Source organism: Schistocerca nitens, chromosome 3, assembly GCF_023898315.1.
Source record: "Schistocerca nitens isolate TAMUIC-IGC-003100 chromosome 3, iqSchNite1.1, whole genome shotgun sequence".
Taxonomy (NCBI): Eukaryota; Metazoa; Arthropoda; class Insecta; order Orthoptera; family Acrididae; genus Schistocerca; species Schistocerca nitens.
This window is the reverse complement of record NC_064616.1, coordinates 395,323,481-395,345,032: the sequence shown is the minus strand read 5'-3', so window position 1 is coordinate 395,345,032 and position 21,552 is coordinate 395,323,481. Positions and strand designations below refer to the sequence as shown.

The window sequence follows — 21,552 nt, the reverse complement described above, 5'->3', positions numbered from 1 at the left end:
GACATACAAATTGCTACGAGGAATCTGGAAACAAGCACCGATTACGAGAGCAGGGTCGTCAGTTAAATCGTACATTTGTGGTGCACATACGAAAGTATGAACGGAGATGAACTTCGTTTCTTAGCAGGGAGTGCCTCTGGTTATGTACATATAGGGTGATCTAGCATAATGGAATACTTCTTCAAAACTTAACTCCCTGACCTTTCCAGAAATAAATGATAAATAATTACTGGATGGCTCTTTCGAGCCGCGAACGTCACCTGTGACTGTTACAACATGACGAAGGTCGCACAGTATACGGAATTGCCCCCAGTCCTCGAAAAACAACAGCGTATTGTTTTAGATTCGACTGTAGATTCCGGCAGTGGTCGTTTGAATGGAGGTACTGGTGGATCCTAATAAGCTAGTCGTCTTGTCACGTGCTCCAGGTCACCGCGGCTTTCAAAAGGTATTACTCCTGTCGAGCTTCAGCGATCTTCTGGCAACTCCTTATGTTACATATGACAGGCACTACACCACAGGATTAAGACAGCGCGTCATGGGAAGGTCATCGAAGATGCCTCAGAGATTTTTTCTGCTAGATGTAAATTCATCATGTAAGACGTCGTAGGCGACGTATGACGATCGACGTGGGGTTGATATTGGTCGAAGTACTGCTTTAACGAAGTTCTCTGGCAGCTTGTACATCCGCAGACATGAAAACATGCCTGAATTATAGCTTACTGGTCGTTGTTTGGCGTAAATTGCTCTTACTGCGTCGTAATACCTTTATGTAATATTGCATCTGTTAATCTAAATTCTCCCTGTATTTGTATAGAAATCGTAATTCCTGATTGCCCAAACAACTGTAAGGCACTTTCTTTCAGTCGTAGAGTAATTCTTCTTGGCTTTAGAAGGTGCTCTGGAGGCTGTAAGGTCTTGTATCCATGAACGTTACCCTTGTGTGTGATTTTCATATTTTTTCTTTTACAGTTATTAGTTACAATTAATTCACGTGGAGTCTGGCTGTCAATCGCTGGTAACTATGTGATAATTTTAAGCGGCTTGGTCACATTAATATTACCATCTATTAAAAGCCTGAATAACGAGCACGGGGCTCTGTGACACTTGCCTGAAAAGTAATGTTCTGGAATGTAGGAACAGGGATGTGGAATCATGCCGACTGTAGTGCCATGGGGAGCTGCGCTAGATTTCTCAGTTGAGGATCCATAGGGTGAACAGATTCTCGATTGCGTTTAAATCTGGGGAGTTTTGTGGCAAGGGGAATACTCTCAACTCATCCTACTGCAATTAGAACCACGTAGGTACAGTCAGAGCTGTGTGACGTGTTGCACTGCCTTTAATAGGTTCCACAACGAAACATTGTCTCGAAATTTGGTAGACAATGCGGAGAAATTCTAGTCGTATGTGAAGTACACAAGCGGCAAGACGCAGTCAATACCTTCGCTGCGCAGTGCCGATGGTACTGTTACCGACGACTGTGCCGCTAAAGCGGAGTTATTGAACGCAGTTTTCCGAAATTACTTCACCAGGGAAGACGAATGGAATATCCCACAATTTGAAACGCGAACAGCTGCTAGCATGTGTTTCTTAGAAGTAGATACCTTAGGGGTTGCGAAGCAACTCAAATCGCTTGATACGGGCGAGTCTTCAGGTCCAGATTGTATACCGATTGGGTTCCTTTCAGATTACGCTGATACAATAGCTCCCTACTTACAAGGGAACCTCCCCATCGCACCCCCCTCAGATTTAGTTATAAGTTGGCACAGTGGATAGGCCTTGAAAAACTGAACACAGATCAATCGAGAAAACAGGAAGAAGTTTTGTGGAACTATGAAAAAATAAGCAAAATATACAAACTGAGTAGTCCATGCGCAACATAAGCAACATCAAGGAGGAGGTGAGCTGAGGAGCGCCGTGGTCCCGTGGTTAGCGTGAGCAGCTGCGGAAGGAGAGGTCCTTGGTTCAAGTCTACCCTCGAGTGAAAAGTTTACTTTCTTTATTTTCGCAAAGTTATTATCCGACCGTTCGTTCATGGACGTCTCTGTTCACTGTAATAAGTTTAGTGTCTGTATTTTGCGACCTCACCGCAAAACCGTGCGATTAGTAGACGAAAGGACGTGCCTCTCCAATGGCAACCGAAAACATTTGATCGCAAGGTCATAGGTCAATCGATTCCTCCAGAGGAAAACACGTCTGATATACTCGATACGACACTGGTGACGGCACGTGCGTCACAGGAATATGTTGTCGACCCACCTAACTTGCACACTTGGCGAATGGGTATAAAAGTTCTTCTACCTTGCCCGATTTAGGTTTTCTTTTGGATGTGATAATCACTCCCAAAAATGTGATTGCATCGGACAGACGAACGGACAGATAATAATTGTCTGAAAATAAAAAATTAAAATTTTCTCTGGAGGGAAGACTTGAACCAAGGACCTCTCGTTCCGCAGCTGCTCACCCTAACCACGGGACCACGGCGCTCCTCAGCTTACACACTCCTTCATGTTGCCTATGTTACGCATGGACTACGCAGTTTGTATATTTTGCTTATTTTTTTCATACTTCTGCACAACTTCTTCCTGTTTTCTCGATTGATCTGTGTTCAGTTTTTCAAGGCCTATCCACTGTGCCAACTTATAACTAAATCTGAGGGGGGTGCGATGGGGAGGTTCCCTTGTTAGCAATCATATACAACCGCTCACTCACCGATAGATCTGTACCTACAGATTGGAAAATTGCCAGGGCGCACCAGTGTTGAAGACGGGTAGTAGGAGTAATCCATCGAACTACAGACCTATATCATTGACGTCGGTTTGCAGTAGGGGTTTGGAGCATATACTGTATTCAAACATTATGAATCACCTCGAAGGGAACGATCTATTGATATGTAATCTGCATGGTTTCAGAAAACATCGTTCTTGTGCAACGCAACTAGCTCTTTATTCGCACGAAATAATGGCCGCTATCGACAGGGGATCTCAAGTTGGTTCCTTATTTCTAGATTTCCGGAAAGCTTTTGACACCGTTCCTCACAAGCGACTTCTAATCAAGCTGCGGGCCTATGGGGTATCGTCTCAGTTGTGCGACTGGATTCGTGATTTCCTGTAAGGAAGGTCGCAGTTCGTAGTAATAGACGGCAAATCATCGAGTAAAACTGAAGTGATATCAGGTGTTCCCCAGGGAAGCGTCCTGGGACCTCTGCTGTTCCTGATCTATATATATGACCTGGGTGACAATCTGAGCAGTTCTCTTAAGTTGTTCGCAGATGATGCTGTAATTTACCGTCTAGTAAGGTGATCCGAAGACCAGTATCAGTTGCAAAGCGATTTAGAAAAGATTGCTGTATGGTGTGGCAGGTGGCAGTTGACGCTAAATAACGAAAAGTGTGAGGTGATCCACATGAATTCCAAAAGAAATCCGTTGGAATTCGATTACTCGATAAATAGTACAATTGTCAAGGCTGTCAATTCAACTAAGTACCTGGGTGTTAAAATTACGAACAACTTCAGTTGGAAAGACCACATAGATAATATTGTGGGGAAGGAGAGCCAAAGGTAGCGTTTCATTGGCAGGACACTTAGAAGATGCAACAAGTCCACCAAAGAGACAGCTTACACTACACTCGTTCGTCCTCTGCTAGAATATTACTGCGCGGTGTGGGATCCTTACCAGGTGGGATTGACGGATGACATCGAAAGGGTGCCAAAAAGGGCAGCTCGTTTTGTATTATCACGTAACAGGGGAGAGAGTGTGGCAGTGTGGCAGATATGATACGCGAGTTGGGATGGAAGTCATTAAAGCAAAGACGTTTTTCGTCGGGGCGAGATGTATTTACGAAATTTCAGTCACCAACTTTCTCTTCCGAATGCGAAAATATTCTGTTGAGCCCAACCTACATAGGTAGGAATGATCATCAATATAAAATAAGAGAAATCAGAGCTCGAACAGAAAGGTTTAGGTGTTCGTTTTTCCCGCGTGCTGTTCGGAAGTAGAATGGTAGAGAGATAGTATGATTGTGGTTCGATGAACCGTCTGCCAAGCACTTAAATGTGAATTGCAGAGTAATCATGTAGATGTAGATGTAGCTGTAGATGTATATGTAGATGTTGGTAGAAAATACCGTACCGATGAAAAAGGCAGACTGCATGTAGGGCTGCAAATGGTCCCCAAAGATAGATACATACATGTGCTGATGAACTATGCATTCCACAATGACTTAATCATCCAGATAATGCCACTATAACATTCCAAAGACCACAACTCTCCCTTCTCCGGCCTGGGCCTTTACGACGTTTGTTGCAGGACCATACAGGAGCATACAACGTGATTCGTATGGAAAGCCCACTTAGGGACGTCCAGTTGCAATACTGGCGAGCAAACAGCAGCCTTCATCGGCATGATCAGCAGTTAGCACGGATGCATGAACCAGGCGCGTGCTACGGAGGCCCATACACAGCAATGTTCGTTGAACGGTTGTTAAGGAGAAACTATCGGTAGCCCCTTCGTTCACCTGGGCGGTCGGTTGCTCAACTGTTGCACGTCTAATCCACTGTGCACATCTCCGCAGCCGTCGTTCACCCTTGTTGTCTGTGGCCCGTGGAGCAGCACAGTTGCCTTGGCACCGGTTTTCGATAGCGCCAGTTTGCCGTGCACGGTATACTCTAACCGAGGCGCCACGCGAACTGCTTACCAACTTTAGCCGTTTCGGAAAAGCTTCCAGCCTTGGCACTTAAATTCAGTGATCATGCCCATTTAGACGTCGTACACATACATCTACATCCATACTCCGCAAGCCACCTGACTGTGTGTGGCGGAGGGTACCTTGAGTACCTCTATCGGTTCTCCCTTCTATTCCAGTCGCGCATTGTTCGTGGAAAGGAGGATTGGCGGTATGCCCTGATTTTATCCTCATGGTCTCTTCGCGAGATATACGTAGGAGGGAACAATATACTGCTTGACTCCTCGGTGAAGGTATGTTCTTGAAACTTCAACAAGCCCGTACCGAGCTACTGAGCGTCTCTCTTGCAGAGTCTTCTACTGGAGTTTACCCCCCTGCGGGTTCGGGGGTTAGAATAGGCCCGCGGTATTCCTTTTATTTATTTATTTATTTATTTATTTATTGTTCCGTGGGACCACATTTAGGAGAAGTCTCCATGGTCATGGAACGAGTCAATACATGAAATTATAACACGATTGTAGAAACAGAATGAAATGAAATATAAGAAACATATTCAGGCGACATGTCGTTAGTTTAAATAAAGAAAATCAAGAATGTAACACTAGAATTTGCTTAATTTTTTAGCTCTTCCAGGAGCTCCTCGACAGAATAGAAGGGTGAGCCATGAGGAAACTCTTCAGTTTAGACTTAAAAGTGTTTGGGCTACTGCTAAGGTTTTTGAGTTCTTGTGGTAGCTTATTGAAAATGGATGCAGCAGAATACTGTACAGGGCGGCGGGTATGGGCGTGCGGTGGGCGTTATGGAATAACAGTGTAAATTTTAGAGAAAGGCCATTTATTGGCTAAAGCATGATGAAAGGGGGCCACATAGGCCTAGGGAGGTGAGGGTGAGCCAGAGCTTATAATGTGGCGAACATTGTTCGCGAAGCTACCGAAAGTTGTTGTCTGCCAAAACTAAGTCGACAGTGCCGTAGCACCGGGAGAAGCGGGAGATGTTCAGTGCTACAGGGCGCGCATCCGACTCGCGGGTGAGCAAGAATACAAGAGAGCGGGCCCGGCGACGGGCGGCCGGGTATATTCGACGCACCACGCGGCTTCCTCCACCCTGATTGGTCAGGACCGAGCAAACCGTGCGGGCGGCATGGAACTTTCCAGAGCGTTGCCTGCTAAGCGACGCCTGGGGCGGCGTTACCTCGTAAGCACATGAGAGAGGCGCGTGATCAAGATGCCCTTCCTCGGTGCTGACTTCCTGTTACTAGACCGTGGGACGAAAGAATTTACAGGCAGCTAACACTGCCGGCCGTAGCTTGGCCGTAATGGAAAAATGAAGTTACCGGATTGAGGCTCATATAATAAAGTAAAATCCCTTATTGTCTGGCTCATCCTTTACATTCCTCCCCCTTCCGTGGGAGCGGAGGACGTACGTGAATTCGCTCAATGTAATTTTTATTTGAATGTAAAAAAATGTAGCTTGTAAAACAAAGTAACATTACTTGATGAAGAATGGACCTCACGGAAGACGGCAGGGGTCTTAATCTATGGGAGGGTATAGAGACTCTAAAGACCTCCTAAGGGTCGCAAGGGGACTTACATCAACAATATTGTTTGCATACAAGAACCATCAAAAAACATCATAACATCATAAAATATCAAATCAAAATTAGAACAAAACATAGCAGTGTGAATTAGGTAAACATGCCAAGTGTTCTTGTTGCTACGTTGAAGTAAAAATGTCTCTTTTTTTTCTTTTGTTGGAATAAGTTGAAAATATAAACATATCACCACTGACGAGTCACGGCGAGGGCGAGTGGCACGAGGCGGCGTGGTGTGTGGTCCTCAGCGGGCAGCGCGCAGGCTGCCGGCGGGTAGGGGGCGTGGCCGTGGCCAGGTCCGTGCACTGGAACTCAGCGCAGGGGGGGTATGAGGGGAGACTCACACGCTCCAAACACAGTTGAAAAGGGAGTTATCACTAAGGGAACACTTCACTTCACTACACTAGTTTTTCCACATTAATTGATATCTCAGTTTCACTCTTAAAACTAAGGGACGGCACATGCCTGATAGGTTTTTGTTTTCTCTTTTTTTTGGGGTTTAGTTTGTGGCTGTTTGTCATTCATTCAAGTGTGCCAACAGGCGAACGTAAGAAATTTGTCCTTTTTCATGTTTTAGCAAGTCATCAATTGACGATAGGTGATCATTTGATTTATTAGATAAAGCTGGCAAGTTAGCTGACAGAGGAATCATGAATGGCCTTTCAGGTATAAAAAACATAATTAAAGGGGGCGCGAATACTAAGTGAGTAAGCCGTAGTGGCAGGAAACGTCATTAATGGCGTTCCGACAGGAACCGTTTGCTAAAGATGTGCGCGGAGGCTACGTCAGAGTGGCAGCTGACTGCAAGGCCGAATCTCGCGCTAAGTCAGAAAGGCGCGCGGCAGATAATTTCCAAGGCCAGCGCGGCGTCAGGGCTGCACGCGGCAGCTGAGAAGCGAAGTGCGCACTTGCGCGGCGCAGGAAGCATGCGTCAGATGTAAGAGCGAGAGAGAACGATGAAGCCTACCGACGCTGTCCACTGCGCTGTCTGTACTTTACACACTCTCTACATGTTCTTGGGCTCCTGCGCCCGAGGAGCTTATTTATGTGCTCCAAAATGAGAAGTGGCAAATATTAATGTCACAAAAGGGGTATACTGTTACTGAATAAAAGGGAATAGATGTGCGCAATCGATTTGGTTTACTCAACGATGACCAACAAAACGGAAGTGGGATTACTCGTGACATCACGCTAGATGCGTTATTACAGCGGGTTCTGTTTAAAATTACATTATGCCATAGTAAATTACTTCATAAGTGACAGATACGTCACAACCCCGTAACATAGGTCCTATGAAATCCATTTTAGCCCAAACATAATTGTTACAAACACATGAAAATATAAAAGTAAGGTACACAAGTATCATATTAAATTGTTGTATATACCATATCACTAAACAAACAAAGTTACATGTAACTGTGGGCTGACCATCTAACTGCAATAACGTTCACATTGTGAGAGGAAGTTTCTCATGCGTCAATATATTTGCAAAACACCATCAAGTGAAACTGAGAAAAAAAAGTTACACCAATTTGGTGCAGGTGAGGCGTAGATTGTGTCGTTGGATGTCAAGGCTGTTGCTAACAAGAGGAGAAAAATAAAACTCGAAGGGAATCTAGAGATTTACATAGTGGAGACAGAAAGCGTAAGAAATTGGATTAGAATACAATTTGAGCGTAATTTCTGAAGGACTTTTCCTTTATGAAGGTTTAGCGCAAGGCGCATCGTTGACACGACGTTATCGCCTTCTTAACTCTGTAAATGACAATTCTGCGACTCCAAGATAGCTGCTACATACTTCCACTTCCACTTCCACTTCCACGGAAGGGGGAGGAATGTAAAGGATGAGCCAGACAATAAGGGATTTTACTGTATTATATGAGCCTCCAACCGGTAACTTCATTTTTCCATTGCGGCCAAGCCACGGACGGCAGTGTTAGCTGCCTGTAAATTCTTTCGTCCCACGGTCTAGTAACAGGAAGTCAGCACCGAGGAAGGGCACCTTGATCACGCGCCTCTCTCATGTGCTTACGAGGTAACGCCGCCCCAGGCGTCGCTTAGCAGGCATCGCTCTGGAAAGTTCCATGCCACCCGCACGGTTTGCTCGGTCCTGACCAATCAGGGTGGAGGAAGCCGCGTGGTGCGTCGAATATACCCGGCCGCCCGTCGCCGGGCCCGCTCTCTTGTATTCTTGCTCACCCGCGAGTCGGATGCGCGCCCTGTAGCATTGAACATCTCCCGCTTCTCCCGGTGCTACGGCACTGTCGACTTAGTTTTGGCAGACAACAACTTTCGGTAGCTTCGCGAACAATGTTCGCCACATTATAAGCTCTGGCTCACCCTCACCTCCCTAGGCCTATGTGGCCCCCTTTCATCATGCTTTAGCCAATAAATGGCATTTCTCTAAAATTTACACTATTATTCCATAACGCCCACCGCACGCCCATACCCGCCGCCCTGTACAGTACATTTCCCTCAGTGGAGAACTGCTGAATACCTTGACAAAAAGAAGAGCAGGATTGCACCCTGTTCAGAAAAAGTGAGTGTAAATGGCTACAAGTGTTATAGGCACTCCTACCAATTTCTCCATAAACGTAATCAGTTTGGGTTTTCTCCTGCATTCTAACTAATAACACAGTCTGGTTATGAAGGAACATATTTAAGAAATGAAGGATGATGCGCATGCAGTGAGATCAAGTCAAACAAAAATAAAAACTTGTTTCAATACAACTACACCGAGAAAGCAGCAAACACTCAGTTTTGCGCCATGCGCTCCTGTTTTTATGTTCTTGGCTCAATACATTTTTCTCGGGATAACACAATTCTGGAACCATATTGTATTTTTGTTGATTACAGTACCATTTATTGTTCAACGACAAAAGTGTTACATAGAACATTTACATATTTGTTTCCCATAGAATCCAGTTCTACAATAAAACTACTTAAAACTTCAAAATTGCCAACCACTCCACCTCTTGGGGACAGGGCAGGAGGGTCAACATTGATACTGCTGGATACCAATTTTAAACATATTGAACACATATTTTCCAGCTTTTTTTATCCAATGCATCATTTCTGAGGTATTCCATTGTCTTGAGGTATTTCATTGTCTCAAGACATAAAGATTACCCCATTTATATAAACCTCCTGCTACCACAAATTAACATATTTTGGAATAAACCAAATGAAATAATGTTTGAAAAATTCCACAGTACTCCACTGAAAACAAGCGAAATTTTTAGAAAATATAGATCAATAAATTGTAAATCCCTTTAAACTTATCTGATTTTCCAGAACAGAGAATTTATGATTTTATTAGGTGCATCAAAAGTCATGGCGTTGAATTAAAACAGTTGTATGTTCTTAAAGTGCAAAGATAAATACTCTTAGATGACTAATCTCACTATGATCATTTAGACATCAAGTTAACAATAGAAGAGAAACACTAGCTATTTAATATAACTAAGGTAACATCACTTTTTGCCCCCAGATAATTAATGTTCCCATTAATTTTAAAATGCTGAATTTTGGTTGAAAAAACATAAATACTTCATTGGAGCCTAACAATAATTATGTAATTATTTATGTTTCCAAATATCTGTTTCATTTAGTTAAAGCATACCTTGACACCCACCACAGACCATGGACCTTGACACAGTGGGTTGGCTTGTGTGCCTCAATGATACAGGTAGCTGAACCATAGATGCAACCATAATAAAGTGGTTTCTGGGTGAGGTCAGACTTATTTATGGTTCCTGAAGAGGGGCTGCAGCGTTTTCAGTTCATAAGCGTGAATGGTTGAACTATGTAGCCTAACTTTTGTCAACAATGCCTTCAATATGTAGTTATTGAGGCACAACTGAAAGGAACTAAAACTGCAGCTGTCATATTTCCAGAAGATATGCAGCTCTGTTGTATGGCTTAATGATAATTACATCCTCTAGGGTAAAATAGCCCAGAGGCGAAATAGTCCCCTTTTCGATCTCTGTCCAGAAACAACTCAGGGGGACTTTATTACCAGAAAAAAACTATTTTTCTGAGGGTTAGGGTGTGGAATATTGGTTTCGTGTGAGTATGATAGATAACTTCAACAAATAAATGTATAAACTCAAGCTAAATATAGCGGAAGTTAAAGGAAATGTGATGACAGAATGAACAGCACTTCTGGTCTGGTGAGCACAGCGACACAAAATAAAACAGGTGTAACACAGCAATGGGTAGAATAATAAGTAGAAACATAAGAATAGAGGTGAACTATTATGAGCAGCATAGAGACCAGATAATCTTGACCAAGATAGGCTCAAAGTAATGACTCACCATAGTGGAACAAGTATACATGCCTACCCATTTTGTAGATGAGGAAGAGATTGAAAAATTGTATGAGATGCAATAAATTATTCATTACATTAATTGAGATAAACATTTGGTTATAATGGGTAATTAGAATTTGGTAGCAGAGAGAGAAGGAGAAAGGAAAATAAGAGGACAAAATGGAATGGGGGAGGTGAATGAAAAGGGAAGATGCCTGAAATGTTGCAAGATTGAATGGCCCCACATGCAATAATCCCACTCCTTAAAGATTCACTTGTATTCTTTTCTGGCCTATTTTTATTCAGAACGCCTACAGCATGAGTACCTGAAGTTGTAAATTCATGTCCATTTTGTACTCCACTAAGATTTATCATTCAGTGTATTGTTTACAGACCACTGGTGGTGATAAAATGTGTTTTTGAGAAAACATTTTATTTAAAATAATATTAATGACTTGAGAGTCATGTAAACCATGAGTACACCAAAATTGTTTGTTTTAAGATTGACCTACCTTGTAGCAAAGGACATATTACCTTTTCTGAAAACTGTGTGATTGAAAAGTTACTTTCAGGTAAAGTTATTGTATTCTACAACATCCAAACTTTAAAATGTAACACTTTTTAAAATCCAGTGCTACAGTTTTGTGTCCCCAATTTCTCAGATTACAAAAATGTATACATTTGTGAAAAATGCATATTTGATGAAATATTCAAATTATAACATTTGACTTTTCAGACAATTCCTGGCAGGGTTTTGTAAATAAAGGTGCATGCCAAAACTTCTGTCCCTTAAAACAGAACTATAACTTATAGCAGTTTAAGAGGAACAGTTTATGCCTAAGTAAATTAACTTCACTGCAAAAAGTGTTAATGTATTTTTTACCTTTTCTGTCTTTTACATTGATTTAAAAAATGTAATAGCCTGTGGGGACTTGACCAGTGAGACTCTTCAACACAACATAGCACGTATCTTCGAGTGCGTGGGCGTCTCCCGTGGTCGTTGTGCCAAAGAAATCAGTAAATGGGGAGAAAGCCTATCGCCTATGTGTCGATATGCGGGCAGTAAATCGGGTAACGACACCAGACACATATCCGTTACCGCGCATTGATGAAATATTGGACCGATTGGGCAACTGTAAGTATTTTACCACCCTTCATTTGCGTTCTGGGTGCCATCAAATCCCTGTTGCACCCCAGGACCGCCATAAAACTGCTTTTGTTGTACCTACAGGATTGTATGAATTTGTAAGGACGCCATTTGGATTGAGAAACGCCCCTGCCACTTTTCAAAGATTCGCAGTACACTTTTGTGGGCGTGGGTTCGTATCCCACTTCTGACACCAGTTGTACAGGGCGGCGGGTATGGGCATGCGGTGGGCGTTATGGAATAATAGTGTAAATTTTAGAGAAAGGCCATTTATTGGCTAAAGCATGATGAAAGGGGGCCACATAGGCCTAGGGAGGTGAGGGTGAGCCAGAGCTTATAATGTGGCGAACATTGTTCGCAAAGCTACCGAAAGTTGTCTGCCAAAACTAAGTCCACAGTGCCGTAGCACCGGGAGAAGCGGGAGATGTTCAATGCTACAGGGCGCGCATCCCACTCGCGGGTGAGCAAGAATACAAGAGAGCGGGCCCGGCGACGGGCGGCCGGGTATGGCTCAAAATGGTTCAAATGGCTCTGAGCACTATGGGACTCAACTGCTGAGGTCATTAGTCCCCTAGAACTTAGAACTAGTTAAACCTAACTAACCTAAGGACATCACAAACATCCATGCCCGAGGCAGGATTCGAACCTGCAACCGTAGCGGTCTTGCGGTTCCAGACTGCAGCGCCTTTAACCGCATGGCCACTTCGGCCGGCGGCGGCCGGGTATATTCGACGCACCACGCGGCTTCCTCCACCCTGATTGGTCAGGACCGAGCAAACCGTGCGGGCGGCATGGAACTTTCCAGAGCGTTGCCTGCTAAGCGACGCCTGGGGCGGCGTTACCTCGTAAGCACATGAGAGAGGCGCGTGATCAAGATGCCCTTCCTCGGTGCTGACTTCCTGTTACTAGACCGTGGGACGAAAGAATTTACAGGCAGCTAACACTGCCGGCCGTGGCTTGGCCGTAATGGAAAAATGAAGTTACCGGTTTGAGGCTCATATAATAAAGTAAAATCCCTTATTGTCTGGCTCATCCTTTACAATACTGCATTCCTTTCTGCACAAGCGTCAAGGAAGTGCATTCCACATGCAGATTGGATTTCTGCCTAGTATTAACTGAGTGAAAGCTGCTAACTCTTGGGAATAAGCTAATATTGCTAACAACAAACGACATTTAAGAAAATACATACTGTGAGGGCAATGTCAAAATTCCCAGACTATTGAATAGGGGTCGACAAGAGGTTTTCGAACTTACACCATACATAGCTCGAACAGCCCGTTTTTGAGCCAAAAATACCCTTTTTGAATCAGAAGAATTACCCCAAAAAATAATACCATAGGACATAAGCGCATGAAAATATGCGAAGTATACTACTTTTCGTGTTGAAATGTCACTTATTTCAGATACTGTTCCAATGGTAAATAAAGCGGCATTTAGTTTCTGAACAAGATCCTGAACATGGGCTTTCCACAACAACTTACTATCTATCCATACGCCTAGGAACTTGAACTGTTCCGTCTCGCTTATAATATGCCCATTCTGTCTGATTAAAATGTCAGTTCTTGTTGAATTGTGAGTTAGAAACTGTAAAAACTGAGTCTTACTGTGATTTAGCATCAAATTATTTTCCACAAGCCACGAACTTATATCATGAACTACATTATTTGATAATGTTTCAATATTACACACAAGATCCTTCACTACTAAGGTGGTGTCATCAGCAAACAGAAATATTTTTGAATCACCTGTAATACTAGAAGGCATATCATTTATATAAATAAGAAACAGCAGTGGCCCCAGCACCGACCCTTGGGGAACGCCCCATTTAACAGTGCCCCATTGGGACTGAACATCATTACCACTCTCAATATTGCGGAGGATTACCTTCTGCTTTCTGTTCTTAAAGTAGGAGGCAAACCAATTGTAAGCTACTCCCCTTACTCCATAATGTTCCAACTTCTGCAGTAATATTTTGTGGTCAACACAGTCAAAAGCCTTCGTTAAATCAAAGAAAACACCTAACGTTCGCAACCTTTTATTTAATCCGTCCAAAACCTCACAGAGAAAAGAGACTATAGCATTTTCAGTAGTTAAGCCATTTCTAAAACCAAACTGTACATTTGACAGCAAATTATGTGAATTTAAATGCTGCAGTAACCTTGTATATACAACCCTCTCGATAACTTTAGCAAACACCGATGGCATAGAAATAGGTCTATAATTGTCAACATTATCCCTGTCTCCCTTTTTATAAAGTGGCTTCACTACCGAGTACTTTAATCGGTCAGGAAACCGACCACTCCTAGAGGAAAAGTTACAGATATGGCTAAGTACTGAGCTAACATACGTGGAACAATACTTCAGTATTCTGCTAGATACCCCGTCATATCCATGAGAGTTCTTGGTCTTTAGTGATTTAATTATTAACTCAATCTCCCTCTTGTCAGTATCATGGAGGAGCATTTCAGGTAACAGTCTCGGAACACTTTTTTCTAAGAGCGCTATATGATTCCCTGTTGGGACTAGGTTTCTATTTAGTTCACCTGCTATATTCAGAAAGTGATTATTAAGTACTGTACATATATGCGACTTATCAGTAACACGGACATCCCCACTACGCACTGATTCTATATTCTCGACCTGTCTCTGCAGACCAGCCACTTCCTTTACGACTGAACATATGGTTTTAATTTTATCCTGAGACTTAGCTATTCTATCTGCATACCACATACTTTTTGCCTTCCTAATAACTTTTTTAAGCACCTTACAATACTGTTTGTAATGGGCTGCTGCTTTTAGATTGTGACTGTTTCTAACGTTTTGATATAATTGCCACTTTGTTCTACAAGATATTCTTATCCCTTTAGTCAGCCACCCAGGCTGCCTGTTTGTGCTAGTACCCTGTTTTGAACGTTCTAACGGAAAGCAACTTTCAAAGAGCATGAGAAAGGTCTTTAGAAAAGCATTATATTTATCGTTTACTGTCTCAGCGCTATAAACATCTTGCCACTCTTGTTCCTTTATAAGGATTACAAAGGTCTCTACAGCAACCGGATCAGCTTTCCTGAACAGCTGATGACTATATTTAACACGAGTTGCAGCATAAAAATCTTTTAAAGTTAAAATTTGCGCATCATGATCTGAAAGGCCATTCACCTTTTTTCTGACAGAATGCCCTTCTAGTAATGAGGAATGAACAAAAATGTTGTCTATGGTTGTTCTACTGTTCCCTTGCACTCTCGTTGGAAAGAATACGGTTTGCATAAGATTATATGAATTAAGGAGGTCTACCAGCATCCTTTTCCTTGCACAATCACTTATACAATTAATATTGAAGTCACCACATATAACTAACTTTTTGTATTTCCTATAAAGTGAACCAAGAACCTCCTCTAGCTTTAGCAAAAATGTTGTGAAATCGGAGTCTGGGGATCTATAAATAACAACGGTAAGAAGTTTAGCTCCACTAAATTTAACCACACCTGCACAACATTCAAACACCTTTTCAGTGCAGTACTTTGAAACATCAATTGACGCAAATGGGATACCGTTTTTCACATACATGGCTACTCCCCCACACCGCAAAGAGCTCCTAGAAAAGCTGCCAGCCAACCTGTATCCTGGTAAAGGAAGCCTCTGAATTATCTCCTTATTTAAGAAGTGTTCAGATATACCAATAATTTCATAGTCAACATCTATAAGCAGTTCACTAACTTTATCTCTAATACCTTGTATATTTTGATGAAATATACTAATTCCCTCATTAATCGGATCCCCAAGCTTTGTAGAAAGTGGTTTCTTTGTTAGAGAGACTTCCCTTAAGCAGGAATACCTATCAGCTGACTTCAATCTAAAAAAGGTACAGCTCTAACACCCACAACTACCGGAATTTTCCCATGAGTGATCCCACCACCCCCACCTATGCTGTCACCTATAAGTTTTGCCAACCTGCCCTTCCCATACCTGTTGAGGTGTAGGCCATGTCTAGTGAAACCCGTCCTGCCGATAGACTCCACCGACACCACTGAAATGTGACTCATGCCTTCTGTCATCAGCGCACCCCCAAGTCTCATGTTATTACGCCTGACGGCTGTATTAAGATGAGGCCGATCGTGACGCTGAAACAGTTCCACGAAATGCACATTCGTGTTGCCAGTCTGAGTGGCTATCTCTTCCAGGTCACCATCTATGTCATACTCCCCATCCCTATCAATACTATTACCAGCCCCACCCACAATCACTACCTGATCCTCTTAAGTAAAATCCCTACATAACTCCCCTATGTTAAAAGTCACTTGAGCCAATCCTGCATTAGGCTTCACAATGCTGGTGACCTGGTACTCACTCCCCAAAACTTCCTGCAACTGCTGGCCTACACCTCTACCATGAGAACTACCTAACAGCAGAACCTTCTTCTTTCTCTTAGACTTTGCAACTGTCCTAGCCACCGTAACTACTGAGGTCTGCTGCATACTTCCTACATCTACAGCTACTAGAGATTCCTCTCCACTAGACTCTGACAGTTGGTCATATCTATTACAAACACCAATAGTAAAACTATCTGAAAATCTCCTTCTCCTAGCAGATCTCTTGCCAACAGCCAGCTCCCATTCCCCAACCCCCTTCTCCCTCCTCATCCTATCTAGCTCCTCCTGTGCGTTTTTCAACTGCACCTGAAGGGCACAGATCTTACGCTCCTGCTCCTCTATCAACTTACTCTTGCTACATAACCTGCAGTTCCAGGAGAGGATCTCACCAGAATGCCCACTGGCTTCCCCACTGCATTCCCCCCAGTGAAAATACTTCGACCAAGTCTCACACCGCAATCCACTGCTCACGAACCTACGGCAAAGCTCACACTTCTCACTCATGGTGAAATTTTACAATTATTGAAACAAGAAAACAACTTTATCTAAGTTCCGCTACTACAATAAGAAGATGTTAAAAACTGACTACAATAATCCCAAACTTGCTCTACAAGGGAAGTAACTACTATTATTGACAGTATTAATCAACAACAAATAAGAATATATCAAAATACTAACACAGAAAGAAAACCAAACGTCTAATGACAGTAACGAAACTGAAAGTAGTTCGCAAAAATTTCTTCTGAAGTTATTTCACCGGAAAACACCAAGAACACCGGTTGAAGACTACTAAAGTTCCTAAATAAACTACTATACACAAACAATTAATTAGTACTTAGCTTTCGATGCGCCGCTACAGCTGCAACTGGTCAGCGCGGAATGTAAACACGGGTAAGAGGTTAAGTTGCTCGATACGAAACACACACAAATATCAGGCCACAACACAAGAAATGCAGAGGTGAATGAAGAAACCACTAATAAGTCACTTACATAGTAAATATTATCACAAAAACAGTTAAAATATATATCTGAAACCTAAAAATAGATGAAAACTTAGAGAGCGAACTCACACGCAGTCACGCGCTTATGACGTCACACCAAAGATAACAATATCATCCCAAAAAGCCTGCCTGTCGTAAGAGGCGACTAAAAGGAGTCTCAAATGTTTCGGCCTTATGTGATGGTCCACTCTCGGGTTTGACCTCCATCTTTCTAAATTATTCCGAAGAGCGAGCCAATTGGGGAAGGGCGCCTTACATGGTGCACTGTATCCGTCGTGCATTGAGACCTTTAGCCGGCTTTTTCGTCGTTGCCATGGTGTCCCGCTCGTTTTCCTTCTCTTGGGCGAGGATACGTCCCTGGGTGCGATTACCACGCTGCACTCTGCAGTGTTGCTTTTAACTGCGACGACGACCTTGGACATTTTTGCACCTAAGATCCAGCACGGTAGCCAGTCCGTTGTGGTGGGGCCGCCATGTACCCTGTTGGTTGTAGCCCCCTGACATCACAGGGATCGCTCTACTGATGCCTGCGCCGTTAACTCCCCACGTATGCCAAGGAGTAGATGCCCATCTCCCAGGGGCATCAGGACTTCCGGCAATGGCCATCCTGCCAGGTGGGTATTGCTGCGGCTGGGTGGCGCCCGTGGGGAGGGCCCTTGGTCGGAGTAGGTGGCATCAGGGCGGATGACCCGCAATGAAGCGTGGTACATCATCTCTCGCTGGCGGCCAGCCACCAGCAGTCTCTAAGCGTTCGAGGGCTCATTTTAAAGCTAACGTTTATGACCCCAAATCGTTCCCATCCCGAGCCACACCATGGGAGGAACGAAAGGCAATGAATGACAGTGACGTGTATTCGCCCAGGTATCTCGTCTGTACCAGAGCTGATGGTGACTCGTTTCTATCCGTGAAGCCTCAGTTCTTTGTAGTGCATTTAGAGGACAAGTTTGGGGAGGTGGAGGGCTTGTCCAAAATGCGCTCTCGGTCAGTTTTGATAAAAACGGTATCCTCTGCCCAGTCACGCAGGTTACTTGTTTGTGACAAGTTGGGGGATGTTCACGTTACCATCACCCCACATAAAATATGGTCCAGGGTGTTATTTTCCATAGGGACCTCCTTTGCAGTCTGATGACGAGCTGCGCGCCAATTTAGAGCGCCGAGGTGTCCATTTCGTCCGGCGCGTTCATCGGGGTCCGAGGGACAATCAGGTAGCTACCGGTGCTTTCATCTTGGCCTTCGAAGGTGATACCTTACCAGAGAAGGTCAAGGTGATGGTCTACCGGTGTGACGTCAAACCCTATATCCCTCCCCCGATGCGGTGCTTTAAGTGCTGGAAGTTCGGTCACATGTCCTCTCGCTGTACTTCTAGCCTCACATGTCGAGATTGTGGACGCCCATCTCATCCCGATACTCCATGTGCTCCGCCTCACGTCTGTGTCAACTGTGGAGAGCCTCATTCCCCTTGCTCGCCGGACTGCAGTATCTTACAGAAAGAACGCAAAATCATGGAATATAAGACCCTGGACTGACTGACTTACACTGAGGCTAAGCGGAAATTTGAACGGCTACATCCCGTGCGCATGATGTCATCTTATGCCTCCACTGTCACTCCTGCTCCAGCTCCTTCAGCTGCAAGATATACAGTCAGCTCTCAGAGTCAGAGGGCCTCACCTGTCCCCTTGACGATGGGGGCCCCTTCTCCCGCTGTTGCTCCCACACCATTTACCTCGGGAGCAGCACTCACTAAACCACCGGGGACACCAGTCCCCACTTCTAAGCCGGAGAAGCGTAAGTCTTCTTCGGCTTATCTCGCTCGGAAGGGATCCCTTGGGTCACTCCCTTCCCAGGTTCCTACCAGCGGCACAGCAGACACTAACCAGTGGCTGAAGAAGCCACAGGTCGCTGGTCGACGGGCTTAGCAATCCTCTTCGGTCCCAGAGACTGACTCCAATAAGCCCTCTCAACAACGGCACCCAAAGGAACAGCGGGAGAAAACGATTTTGAAGACCCGTAAGTCCAAGACACCTGCGGTGGCACCTACTCCACCGCTACCTAAAAGCTCTGCGTCTGAGGATGAGGTGGAGATCCTTGCGTCCGCTGAGGACCTCGATCTCGCCGATCCCTCAGACGCAATGGATAGCACTTGCACGGGTGCTCCATCAGAGGCAGCAGGTGACCCAGCGGCGTAATCTGCCTTCCCAGTCCCGTCACGCCTTTCTCCGCAATGGACAATACCATCCTCCAGTGGAACTGCAGCGGTTTCTTCCACCGTCTAGCTGAGCTCCGCCAACTTATCAGCCTTCACCCTTTCTTCTGCATTGCTCTTCAGGAAACTTGGTTTCCAGCAATGCGAACCCCTGCCCTCCGTGGCTATCGGGGTTATTATAAGAACCGGGCAGCATATGAAAGGGTGTCTGGTGGCGTCTGCCTCTATGTCCTTCACACTCTGCACAGCGAGTCTGTCCCTCTCCAAACACCTTTAGAGGCTGTCGCTGTTCGGGTGTGGACGCCACAGGCTGTTACCGTCTGCAGTCTTTACCTTCCACCGGATGGTGATGTCTCGCAGCATGTCCTGGCTGCGCTGATAGCCCAATTGCCGCCACCTTTCTTGCTATTGGGCGACTTCTACGCCCATAACCCTCTATGGGGTGGGTCAGTGGCAACAGGTCGAGCTGCCACCGTTGAGCATTTATTGTCGCAGCTCGATCTCTCGATTTTAAATGATGGTGCCTTCACACACTTCAGTGTGGCGCATGGCACATACTCCGCCATTGACCTTTCAATCTGTAGCCCTAGCCTCTTACCGTCTGTCCAATGGAGTGTGCATGACGACATGTGTGGTAGTGACCACTTTCCGATCTTTCTGTCACTACCACAGCGTCACTCTTCTGGGCGCCCTAGCAGATGGGCTATGAATAAGGCTGACTGGGACTTGTTCTCATCCACTGCCGCTATTGAGCCTCTCTCTAATGATGACATTGATGCGGTGGTTCAATCGGTCACCACCAGCATCATTACTGCCGCCGAATCTGCCATTCCCCGTTCCTCTGGGTCCCCACGGCGGCGGACTGTGCCTTGGTGGTCGCCTGAGATCGCCGGCGGGCGCTACAGCGTCACAAGCGACATCCCTGCATTGAACACCTCATCACCTTCAAACGGCTGCGTGCGCGGGCCCACCGCCTTATCCCCCAAAGCAAGCAGGAGTGCTGGGAGCGGTATGTGTCCACCCTTGGCCTCCATGTCTCTCCATCGCAGGTCTGGGCAAAGATCCGACGCCTCTATGGCTATCGGACCCCTGTCAGCGTCCCTGCGCTCTCACTGAATGGAGCAGTTTGTACAGACTCCGGCGAAATTGCCAACAGCTTGGCAGAACATTTTGCTCTTAGTTCCGCTTCTTCCAATTACCCACTGGCCTTCCGCTCCATTAAAGAGCGGATGGAACGTCGGAGCCTTTCGTTTCGCACCCACCACCCAGAATCTTACAATGCTCCATTCAGTGAGTGGGAATTTCACAGTGCCCTAGCCGCTTGCCCTGATACCGCTCCTGGGCCAGATGGCATCCACTGTCAGATGCTGAAACATCTTTCAGTGGACTGCCAGCGGCGCCTCCTCGATCTTTACCACCGTCTTTTGGTCGAGGGGGAGTTTCCGTCGCAATGGCGGGAAAGCATTTTCATCCCCGTTTTGAAACCTGGAAAGAACCCTCTGGAGGTGGACAGCTACCGTCCCATTAGCCTCACCAACGTCCTTTGCAAGTTGCTTGAACCGATGGTGAACCGGCGCTTGAATTGGGTACTGGAGTCTCGGGGCCTTCTGGCTCCGTCTCAGGGTGGGTTCCGTAAAGGCCGCTCCGCCACCGACAATCTGGTGAGCCTGGAGTCGGCCATCCGTACCGCCTTTGCCCGCCGTCAGCACCTGGTCGCTGTCTTTTTCGACATGCGAAAGGCGTACGATACGACATGGCGTCATCACATCCTTACAATGCTTCATGCATGGGGTCTTCGGGGTCCTCTGCCGATTTTTATCCGCAATTTTCTGTCTTATCGTACCTTCCGCGTGCAAGTCGCGGCCTCGTATAGTTCCTCCCACGTCCAGAAGAACGGTGTGCCATAGGGTTCTGTTTTAAGTGTCTGCCTGTTTTTAATAGCCATTAACGGGCTCGCTGCGGCCGTGGGAAATTCTGTCTCCGCTTCCCTGTATGCTGACGACTTCTGCCTTTACTACAGCTCTACTGGCATTGCAGCTGTTGAACGTCAGCTACAGGGCGTTATAAGCAAGGCGCAGTCTTTGGCTGTAGCGCATGGTTTTCAGTTTTCGGCTGCCAAGACCCGCGTTATGCATTTCTGCCGGCGCCGAACAGTCCATCCTGATCCGCGGCTTTATCTTGCCGACGAACTCCTTGCTGTGGTGGAGACCCACAGGTTTTTGGGTGTAGTTTTTGATGCCCGGCTGACT

General features: G+C 45.2%; 1 protein-coding gene across 1 annotated transcript in view; it reads left to right on the top strand.

Annotated features, from left to right (window-relative positions):
* LOC126249611 (uncharacterized) overlaps positions 1–21,552 on the top strand; it is a 436,460-nt gene that overhangs the window by 59,124 nt on the left and 355,784 nt on the right. The window lies entirely within an intron of this gene.